This window comes from Phacochoerus africanus, chromosome X, assembly GCF_016906955.1.
Source record: "Phacochoerus africanus isolate WHEZ1 chromosome X, ROS_Pafr_v1, whole genome shotgun sequence".
Lineage (NCBI taxonomy): Eukaryota > Metazoa > Chordata > Mammalia > Artiodactyla > Suidae > Phacochoerus > Phacochoerus africanus.
The window spans coordinates 55135640-55147890 of record NC_062560.1 but is presented as its reverse complement, the minus strand read 5'-3'; positions in this window follow the sequence as shown (position 1 = coordinate 55147890).

Here is a 12251-nt window from a genome sequence, read left to right as displayed (position 1 = left end):
GAATATGAAGGAATTAAAAGCATATATTAAAAGTACTGCAAATTACTTTAGAAAGGAACAAGAAAATATTAGGGGGAACATAGAAAAATTACAAAATTCATTTGCAGAGACACAAACTGAGCTAAAGACAATAAAGAACAGAATGAATAATGCAGAGGAATGAATTAGTGACTTGGAAGATAGAATAATGGAAATCATCCAATCAGGACAGCAGTCAGAAAACCAAATGACAAATCATGAAAGCAATATATGAGATCAATGGGATAATATAAAGCAGGCCAATCTATGCATAATAGGAATTCCAGAAGGAGAAGAAAAAGAAAAGGGGATTGAAAATATATTTGAAGAAATTATGTCTCAAAACTTTCCAAATCTGGATATTATATTCCAGATTTGGAAAGTTTTGAGACATAGATGGGAGGGGGAGGGAGTGGGAGGGATCAGGAGCTTGGGCTCATCAGACACAACTTAGAATAGATTTACAAGGAGATCCTGCTGAATAGCATTGAGAACTTTGTCTAGATACTCATGTTGCAACAGAAGAAAGGGTGGGGGAAAAATGTAATTGTAATGTATACATGTAAGGATAACCTGACCCCCTTGCTGTACAGTGGGAAAATAAAAAAAAAAAATTATTTAAAAAAAAAACTTTCCAAATCTAAAGAAAACTGCTATTAAGATCCTGGAAACACAGAGGCCCCAAACAAGTTGAACCCAAACAGGCCCACACCAAGACATATTATAATAAAAATGACAAATGTTAAGGAGAAAGGATTCTCAAGGAAGCAAGTTATAAGGGAACTCACATACGGCTAACAGCTGATTCCTCTACAGGCCAGAAAAGAGTAGCAAGGTATATTCAAAGTTCTAAAAGGGAAACATTTGTAGCCTAGATACTCTATCCAGCAATAATAACACTTAAAATAGAAGGAAAAATAAATAATTTATCCAACAAACAAGAGCTAAAAGAGTACAGCAACACTAAACCCATTCTAAAAGAAATACTGAAAGAGCCTCTCTAAATAAAAAAGAAGTAAGGGGAGTTCCTGTCGTGGTGCAGTGGTTAACGAATCTGACTAGGAACCATGAGGTTGCGGGTTCAGTCCCTGCCCTTGCGCAGTGGGTTAGCGATCCGGCATTGCCGTGAGCTGTGGTGTAGGCTACAGACGCGGCTCAGATCTCGCGTTGCTGTGGCTCTGGCATAGGCTGGCAGCTACAGCTCCGATTCAACCCGTAGCCTGGGAACCTCCATATGCCGTGGGAGCGGCCCTAGAAATGGCAAAAAGACAAAAAAAAATTAATTAAAATTTTTTTTTAAATTAAAAAAAAGAAGAAGAAATAGAATGGAGGAAATCACAACTGGAAAGCAATCACTTAAATAAGCCAGTATACAGATCTAAAAGGAAAAAAAAACTATTGTAAAAGTGATGATAAACACAAGGAAGAGCAAAAGGACAAACATGAAGATGTTAAAAAAGGACTTATAAACCATAGAATGTGAGAAAGGAAAGAAAGAAAATCTAGACTCTTTTTTTAATAATGTGTTTCAGCCTAAATGACTATCAGGCTAAACCAAACAGATATCATAATGGGTTAACATATTTAAAAAACAGGGCAACCACAAGTCAAAACCAAAGATTACATTCACAAAAACTAAAAAGAAAAGGACACAAGCATAAAATAAATGGAAATCATACATCCAAAAAAAGAAAGAACCAATGGAGAAACATAGAATCAAGTGGAAAACAAGGTTTAAAATGGAAATAAGTGTATGTTTAAAATGGAAATAAGTGTATTTAATTACTTTAAATGTCAATGGACTGAATGCCCCAATCAAAAGACACAGACCATCAGACTGGATAAAACATCAAGAGCCTACAACATGCTGTCACAAGAGACTCATCTCAGGGTGAAGGACACATATAGATTTAAAGTGAGTGGATGGGAAAGTATATTTCATGCCAATGGACAAGACAGGAAAACAGGGTTGCAATACTCATATCAGACAAAATAGACTTTAAAATGAAACCCCTAAAGAAAGACAAAGAAGGACACTGTTTAATGATGAAAAGATCCATTCAAGAATATAATACAATCCTCAATATATATGCCCTTAATATAGGAGCACCCAGATATATATGACAAGTACTAATAGATATAAAATGATAAATTGATGGGAATACAATGAGTAGGAGACTTTAACACCCCACTCACAACAATGGACAGATCCTCTAGACAGAAAATCAATAAGGCAACAGAAATCCTTAATTATACAAAAGAAAAGTTAGACTTAATCAACATTTTAAGGACATTACATCCAAAAAATCAGAATATATATGATTCTCAAGTGCACATGGAACATTCTCAAGGATCAGTCACATACTGGGGCACAAAACTAAACTCAACAAATTTGAGAGTATAGAAATTACTTCAAGTATATTCTCTGACCAAAATGGCATGAAACTAGAAATCAACCACATGAAAAGAAATGAGAAAAAACTGACTACATGGAGACTAAACAACATGCTACTAAAAAACCAATGGGTTAATGAAGGAATCAAGAAGGAAATTAAAAATTGGATTATGGTGATCATTGTACAACTATAAATGTAATAAATTCATTGATTAATTAAAAATAAAAAACACCTCAAGGCAAATGATAATAAAGACACAACCATTCAAAATCTATGGGATGCCACAAAAGCAATGCTTACAGGGAAGTTCATAGCGATACAGGCCTTCTACAAAAAAAGAACAAAAAATATCAAATTTACAACTTTACCCACCACCTAAATGAATTATAAAAAGAAGAACAAATACAACCTAAAGTCAGCAGAAGGAAGGAAATCATAATGATCAGAGAGAAAATCAATAAAATAGAGATTCAAAAATCAATAGAAAAAAAACTAATAAAACCAAAAGCTGGTTCTTTGAAAAGGTAAACAAAGTTGACAAACCTCTGGTCAGGCTCTCCAAGAAAAGGAGAGAAAAAAAAAACCCAAATAAACAAAATAAGAAAAGAAAGAGGAGAAAATATCAATGGATAGTGCAGAAATACAAAAAGCCATAAGACAATACTATGAACAATTAAATGCCAACAAATTTGACTACCTAGAAGAAATGTACAACTCTCTAGAGAATTATAGCCCACCAAAGTGAACCAAGAAGAAATAGATCAACTGAACAGACTGATCATTAGCAATGAAATTGAATATGTAATAAAAACACTCCCTAAAAACAAAAGTCTAGGACCAGATAGCATCACAGGCGAATTCAACCAAACATACAAAGAAGAACTTATACCCATCCTCCTTAAACTTTTCCAAAAGTTGAAAAAGTAGGAACACTCCCAAAGAGATCCTATGAAGCCACCATCACCCTATTACCAAAACTGGACAAAGATACTACCAAAAAAGAAAACTATAGGCCAATATCTTTGATGAATATAGAAGCAAAACTTCTCAACAAAATTTTAGCCAATCGAATCCAACAACATAGAAAAAAGATCATACACCACGACCAGGTGAGACATCCTAGTTGCACCAGGATGGTTCAACATACACAAATCAATGAACATCATACACCAGATTCACAAAATAAAAGACAAAACCACACGAGCATCTCAACAGATGTGGAAAAAGCATTTGACAAAGTCCAATATCCATTCATGATTAAAAAAAAAAATTCTTACCAAGGTGGGTATAGACGGAATATATCTCAACATAATAAAAGCCATTTACGACACACCCACAGCCAGTATAATACTCAATGGAGAAAAGCTGAAAGACTTTCCACTAAAATTTAGAACAAGATAAGGATGACCACTCTCATTGCTTTTATTTTACATAGTATTGGAAGACCTAGCCACAGCAATCAGAAAAGCAAACAAAAAAGGTATCAAAATTGGAAGAGAAGAGGTAAAATTGTCACTGTATGCAGATGACAGGATACTATATAAAGGAAACCCTAAGGAATCCACACAAAAACAACTTGAACTGATCAACAAATTCAGCAAGGCAGCAGGATATAAGATTAACATTCAGAAATTGGTTGCATTTCTGTATACGAACAATGAAATATCAGAAAATGAATACAAAAATATAATACCTTTTAAAATTGCACCCCAAAAAATTAAATACCTAGGAATAAACCTGAACAAGGAGGTGAAAGAGTTAAATGCTGAGAACTATAAAGCATTAATCAAAGAAACTAAAGAGGATTCAAAGAAAAAGAAAGATATTTCATGCTCCTGGGTTGGAAAAACCAACATTGTAAAAATGGCCATACTACTCAAAGCCAACTACAGATTCAATGCAATCCCTATCAAATTACCCATGACATTTTACACAGAACTAGAACAAAGAAAGCAAAAATTTATGTGGAACCCTAAAAGACTCAGAATTGCCAAAGCAATCCTGAGGAAGAAAAACCAAGCAGGAGGCATAACTCTCTCAGATTTCAGGCAAAATTACAAGGTGATCAAGACAGTGTGGTATGGTACTGGTCCCAAAACAGACATACAGACCAATGAAACAGAATAAGAGAACCTAGAAATAAACCCAGACACCTACAGTCAATTAATCTTTGACAAAGGAGGCAAGAATATAAAATGTGAAAACGACAGTCTTTTCAGCAAGTGGTGCTGAGGAAACTGGACAGCTGCAGGTAAATCAGTGAAACTGGAACACACCCTCACACCATGAACAAAAATAAACTGAAAATGGCTAAAAGACTTAAACATGATAAGACACCATCAAAATTCTAGAAGAGAACATAGGCAAAACATTCTCTGACATCAACCTTACAAATGTTTTCTTAGGTCAACCTTCCAAAGCAACAGAAATAAAAGCAAATATATGCCAGTGGGACCTAATCAAACTGACATATTTTGCAGAGGAAAGGAAACCATTAAAAAAAGAAAGATACCCTTCACAATGGGAGAAATTAGTTTCAAATGATACAACTGACAAGGGCTTCATCTCTAAAATACACAAACAAATTATACAACTCAAAAGCAAAAAAACCAGCAACCCAACTGAAAAATGGGCAAAAGACCTGAATAGATATTTCTCCACAAAAGATATACAGATGGCCAACAAGCACATGGAAATATGCTCAACATCCCTGATTATTAGAGAAATTCAAATCAAAACTCCCACAAGATACCACCTGTCAGAGTGGCCATCATTAATAAATCCGCAAATAACAATGCTGGAGATGGTGTGGAGAAAAGGGAACACTCCTACAATGTTTTTGAGAATGTCAATTGGTACAACCACTATGGAAACAGTATGGAAGTACCTTAGAAAACTAAATATAGAACTACCATATGACTCAGCAATCCCACTCTTGGGCATATATCCAGACAAAACCTTCCTTGAAATAGACACATGCACCCTCGTTTTCATTGCAGCACTACTCACAACAGCCAAGACATGGAAACATCCCAAATGCCCAAAGACAGATGAATGGATGAAGAAGATGTGGTATATATACAGAATGGAATACCATTGAACCATAAAAAGAACAAACTAATGCCATTTGCAGCAACATGGCTGGAACTAGAGACTCTCATACTAAGTGAAGCAAGTCAGAAAGAGAAAGACATATACCCTAAGATATCATGTATCTGGAACCTAATATATGTCACAAATGAACCACAGAAAAGAAACTCATGGACCTGGAGAATGACTTGAGGTTTCCAAGGGGGAGGAGGAGGGAGTGGGATGGATTCGTGGTCTGGTGTTAAGAGATGTTAACAATTGCAATTGGGGTGGACAAATGAGATTTTGCTATTACAGCACTGGCAACTATATCTAGTCACGTGTGATGGAACACAATGGAGGATAATGTAAGAAAAAGAATGTACATATAAGTGTGTGTGTGTGCGCACGTGTGTGACTGCGTCACTTTGCTTTACAGTGGAAAATTGACAGAACAGAAGCTCCTGTCATGGTGCAGCAGAAACGAATCCAACCATGAACCATGAGGTTGCAGGTTCAATCCCTGGCCTCACTCAGTGGGTTAAGGAACCAGCATTGCCATGAACTGTGGTGTAGGTCACAGACACGGCTTGGATCTAGCATTGCTGTGGCTGTGGAGAAGACTGGCAGCTACAGCTCTGATTTGACCCATAGCCTGGGAACCTCCATATGCCACAGGTGTAGCCCTAGACAAAAAGACAAAAAAAGAAAGAAAAAGAAAATCGACAGACATATTGACAGTATAAACCAACTATAATGGAAAAAAATTAAAATTATTTTAAAAAATTTGATAGAGTTGGAATTCACTTGTGGTGCAGTGGGTTAAGGATCTGGCATTTTCGCTGCAGCAGCTTGGGTCACTGCTGTGAAGCAGGTTTGATCCCTAGCCTGGGAACTTCTATATGCAGTGGGTAAGATCCCTAGCCTGGAAATTTCAATGAAAAATCTGGTTCTCCTAAAACCTTGTGCTAATGTACACTTTTGGAAAAAAAAATCTATTCTTAAAGCATGCCCCAATACTCTTGGGTGAAGGAGGTATGTTTTTTAAATAATAGATTTCCCCCCTTTGGGGTTGATATACTTGCTGTATGCTCTCCTATTGGATATTCAGTTATAATTTACCCACTTCCACATGTTGGGGTAGGGTAAACCTTGGATTGTTTTGGTCATGAACTATATATAGTCAGCATTTTCAGAACACCGACTGCCAATAGAATCCATGTCTTCAGCCAAGAGGTTTATTCTGTATACTGTTGTGTGGTTTAAGCTAAAAAAAAAAAAAAAGAAAGAAAAATGAGATGTCTTAATGAAAGAGCCATCTCTGTTACTATTAATCCTTTTGAAAATATAGACATCTCTTAAGGATCACCTTTATTTGTTACTTTTCTCTGTAAGAAAGAGGGGGCATTTAATTAAAGTATTAGAGGTAGCAGAGAAAAGCCAGGATCGTTCCTTGATTTTTCTTGCCAACAGCCAAACTGTGGATATAAAACAATACTCTTTAGAGAAAGAACTCTAAATCACTTTTGTTGTCTTTCTTCATATATAAATAGGAACCATTTTTCTACTTACCTCTTTATTGGCTATTTTAATTCTGTGTTTTTTACTAATTTATGTATTTTTTCATTTATAAATAGCGCCATTTTTTTACTTGCCACTTCTTGACAGGAGCCTTGTTTCTATAATTTTAAAACATCAGTGCAATTTATTGCATTTTCTTTGATACCCCTCTTTCCACTATTTAGTCTTTGGCTTATATAGCCTACATCATCAGATGTTTCTAGTTGTCATTTGACTTTTTCCTTCTAGAAAAAATTGGGATGTGTGCAAATCATTTTGCTCTGGAAGCTCCATCTAACCCTGGCTTTGTGAAGGAAGTTGTCAAAGAGGATGATAGTACCAATCATCTAACACAAATGAGTTTATTCTGGGTCTTGCTTTATACCCAGGGCTTTCTCCCATATCTCAATCTAAATTTTATAGTCTATTAACTAGCAGGATATTTTTAATAGTTAGTCAAGGTTTTTTTTTTTAAAGAAAGGAAAAAGGCAAATGGCCTTTTCAAATCCTATAAAAAGTTAGAGTCTCAGATTTTCTACAGACCTGTATAAGGGCAGTACATAGCACCAAAACGTTACTTCTTAGCTCCAAAACAAAATTAATCATTAGTGACAAGTTCTTGTCAATACAGTTTGAAACTGAGAAGTGGTGAAGAGAAAAACTGGTATTTCCAGCCAATTTTGGGGTACTTTTATTATTTTTTATCCCCCAACATGTCATATATTAAATTATATGTGACATACATGAAACTAAGGAAAACCTTGTGAAAAATTCCCTATTTACTCTTAGCTCTTAAATCTTTGCTTTTACAGTTGGAATTGAAAATCTGAGAGAGGGAAAAAGATCAGTGGAATCCAAATATGTATGCACTGGTAAAAACCCAATAGCTATCTGTAGTCAGCAGCCTGGTAATTGAGGGGAGGCTCCTGCAGGAAATTTAGTGGGTGTACTAGAAAAGATCATCTATTAATGGCTTTCATTTCATACCCTCATAGCACCTATGCTGTGAAAGAAATGTGACTCCCTTCCCCACTGCCTAACACTTCCAGTTCCCTGAGCAGAAAATTCCATTCTCGTGTGACCGCCTCACTTAAATAGGAAGGCATTTAACCACCTGCCACTGTCTCATCCATGATCCTGACCTCTGCTTGTTTTCCTAAACAGCTTTAATGGGCCTGGGGTCACTGCTTATTTTTCTAACCATGAGACAGGCTCTGACTGGAAGTGTGCTATGCTCAGATTCTACTTGAACGCCTTTTTAAAAAATGTACTTAATTATTACTTTGTAGAATAGCAGGTCCCTGTGGTAATAAGTAAAACAGTCTCAAATAACAAACCTAAGTAACAGCCAATAGTCCAACTTCTTAAAGAAGAAATTCAAGGATAGGATTTGCTGTATGAAAGAAAACATGAAACTTTATTTGGAACTAACTGTGCAAGAATGTAAATCTTATGGTATACATGTATTAGGTATGGGTATCTTTTGGAATGTCACCCTAGAAACTGTGTTCAGCTACTACTAAGTCAGTTGTCATTGCATGTCAATATTCATGGACACATGTTGTCTTCAAAACACCTCATATGTCACTGAATGTAATATCTTTCCCTGAACACTTCCAAACAGAAGGAATCCAAGTATTTTTAAGAAGTGCTTTCAAACCAAACTGGTAAATATTTAGGCTTGGCCTGAATTTAGCAGAAAGGAAAGTTTAATAACTATGTCAGATCTTTACATACTGGCTTTTATTAAACAACACCTTTTCTTGATGCTGTTAGCTCTGATGTACCACTGGAAAATCTTTCTCTGAGAGCATTGTATAAAGTGGTTTTTAAAAAACAGTTGTATAGGGAAATGTAAATTACCTATAAGAAAAATATTTGTCTCAAAAGGGTATACTATACTTCAGATTGGTTTATACCTAGGAAAATTGTTCTCATTTTCTTGATTCCCAAAAGTGTATGATTTAGTGATATATGTTGTAGCAAATCTTTCCCCCACCTTCAGGCCTCTCCCTCCCAGCATTCTATGTATGATACAAGCATGTAGATACATTTTCTAAGTGCTAAATCTAGACCTGACTTTTTATAGAGACATTTATCCAGATTAACTGAGCTGATGTATAAAGTACTACCTGCTTAAGTACCTGGCAAATTTTCAAAAAGCAACCAAAATACATTAGTCAGGCTGCTCCTACTTTCAGCCATGTTGCTATGGATTCAACTGACCAAGTCTTAGTCTTTGGCTGCTTTTTCACTCCATTCAGCTCCCTCCCTACTATTGATACATTGCCTTTAGAAAGTCAGGTTACAATACAATTTCTGTCAGTCCACTTAGACTATAACAAAATATTAGACACTAGGTGACTTAGAAACAACATTTATTTCTCATGGTCTAGAGGTTGGGAGGTCCCAGATAAGGCTGCTGGCAGATTTGGTGTCTGATGAGAGTCCACTTTCTAGGTAGCCATCTTTTCACTGTATTCTCACATGGTGAAGAACAGAGAGAAACATGCTCTCTCATGACTCTTAAAATGGCACTGATCTCATTAATGAGGTTCAACCTTCATGACCTCATCTAATCCAAATCACCTCCAAAGGCCTCATGTCCTATTACCATCACATTGGTGGGAATAATTTCAACATATGAATTTGAGGAGAGACACAGACATTTAGTTCATAACAAATGGATTAGCCTATGACACTCTTATAGTTAACAGAGAAACAATTGTTCAATATAGAAAGTTTTTAAGATATAGAAAACCAAAAATGAAAGGCTTCATAATTCCTCTATGCACAGATAAATCTATGTACATGCATATAGAACAAAAATCAGACCATACTATACACTCATTTTTTTTTTGCTTAAACATCTTTCTATCTCAGTAAATATGAATTGATCTAATTTTTTTTGTCTTTTTAGGGCTGCGCCCATGGCATATGGAGTTCCCAGGCTAGGGGTCCAATCAGAGCTGTATCCGCCAGCCTATGCCACAGCCACTGCAATGCCAGATCCGAGCCAATCTGCAACCTACACCACAGCTCATAGAAATGCCGGATCTTTAACCCACTGATCAAGGCCAGGGATCAAACTCGTGTCTTCATGTATATCAGCTGGGTTCATTAACCACTGAGCCATGACAGGAACTCTGATCTAATTTTTAATGATCCCATAATAGCTAACTATATGAGCTATAGTTTATTTAACAAACTTCCTATTGTTTGGCCAGGCTACCAATTTCTTCTGCATCAACTCTCAGTCTTGCCTTTGTGGACTATAACCTATTTCCCTTTATTGGAATTTAGCAACCTCCTTCCTGATATAAGATACCCCCCTCCCAAGGTGACCTATTCAGTCTTGGAAGATTTTTTACCAGCTGCTTCTCTAAGAGTAATTTGATATCCCAAGTCTCAGGGTTTCTTATATAGACCATAAGCCTGAATTTGGAATTTATCCACTCTATAGTCACAAGGTAACCTACTGCGTTAGCTGTAGCTGAGGATGTCGGGAGCCATAAGGCTGCTCCAGTAAAGAAAGCAAAGCCACAGTCAGCACCTGCATGAGGCTTGTCTGGTTAGCAGAGCTACAGACAAGCTGAAGAAAGAAGAAGGATTGCAGATGCGTGAGGCTTGTCTGGTTAGCAGAGCTACAGACAAGCTGAAGAAAGAAGAAGGATTGCAGAGCAATCCCTTGAAAGACATCGGCTCCAGGAAAATAAAAATGATATCCCCTAAAAAATATGTTAATCTATTTTTCTGTGTTTATCCTTCTTTTTCTATCTTTGATTCACAGCTTTCTTACTGCTAAAGATTTGCCCTGGGTATGTAAAACACTTGAACCAAAACAGAGTGAAGTTATTTAAACAATGTAATGGAAAAAGCCTTTGTTTTGGAGTAACAATTTATGGCACCTATTTTGTGAGAGTATACAGGGGAAACTTATGATTTCAGTCCCTTTACTTAAAAAGAAGTTTGGGGCTGGGAAAAATGTTGTTTGGCCTATAAATTGCTATTTTCTATAATAGATATATTTTTTATCAAATAACAGTGTCACCTGTAACTTTCATCCCTTGTGGGGGCATTTGTTAATTTTTGGGTATAATACTCCTTTCTATTGAAATTGGTGGTTTGGAACTTACGTAAATCAGCACAATAGGTTAAATGCTTAGCTTGCTGGTGCCAAATAAATCGTAGTTTTAAGAATGCCATGAGCCCAAGGCTTTCATGCATTTTGTTAACTACATACACCTTTAGTTAAAGAATGTTAGGTCATAGTTAATTACTTATTAAAGCTTTGTTCTTAATATAGAATAGAATAGCTACTGTTGTTGACCTTTTAAGAAAAATACGGTATGAAACTTTAAGTTTGTAATCTTGAAGGAAAATCTAAAGTTGAAAGGAGCATGTTTTAACTAACCTTTTTTTTTTTTTTTGTATTTCAGGTGGAGGGAACAAAAGGGCTTTAAATCAAATGTTAATGTCAAATCTTACACGAAACCTGATTGTGATAGGGTATAAAAACTGATGCTTTTCATTTAATAAATTGGGTCATCTGCAGCACTTGCTGAGGGAGTTGGCTCCAATTCTTTCCATGCCTGTTTGTAGCCCCTCCTCCTGTTCGTCGTCTCCTGGCTGCTGGGGCTGGACCCTGGCATGAGGACATGTCAAAATTGGTCCCCTTAAATAAACTACTTCCACAGCCTCTTGTCACCCAGTAAAGGTCTGATTTCACAGGGGAAAAGATACCAATGGAAGGCTCTGAATGATAAATCACTTGTAGATGAGTCTCAGTCCCCCAACTTAATAAGTTTTCTTATTCCTAAAATAGGAATAATCTCTATCCTGTTAGTCTCACCATCTCCTAGGAAATGAAGGAAAGTTGTAATTACAAATGTACTCTGTAAATTTGGAATGCTTTTCATGTAAGTCAGTAAACCCTGTCAAACTAAACCACATATAAGCTATCACACAGAAGCAAGAAACCAAATAATTAAGAATTGACAGAGTATACTTTTGGACATTAAGGGAAAATTTCTCTTGGGTGTATGTGAATCACAGCACATTTGAAAAGTTCCCTCATTTTTCTAGGTCTCTATGGCCTATGTTTAAAACAGGTGGTTTGAACTAGATGATTTCTAGTAAAAGATATTAAATACCTATCAAATGACTCATCTATGTCAGGCTCTGAGCTCGGAGATCTAAATGTATTTC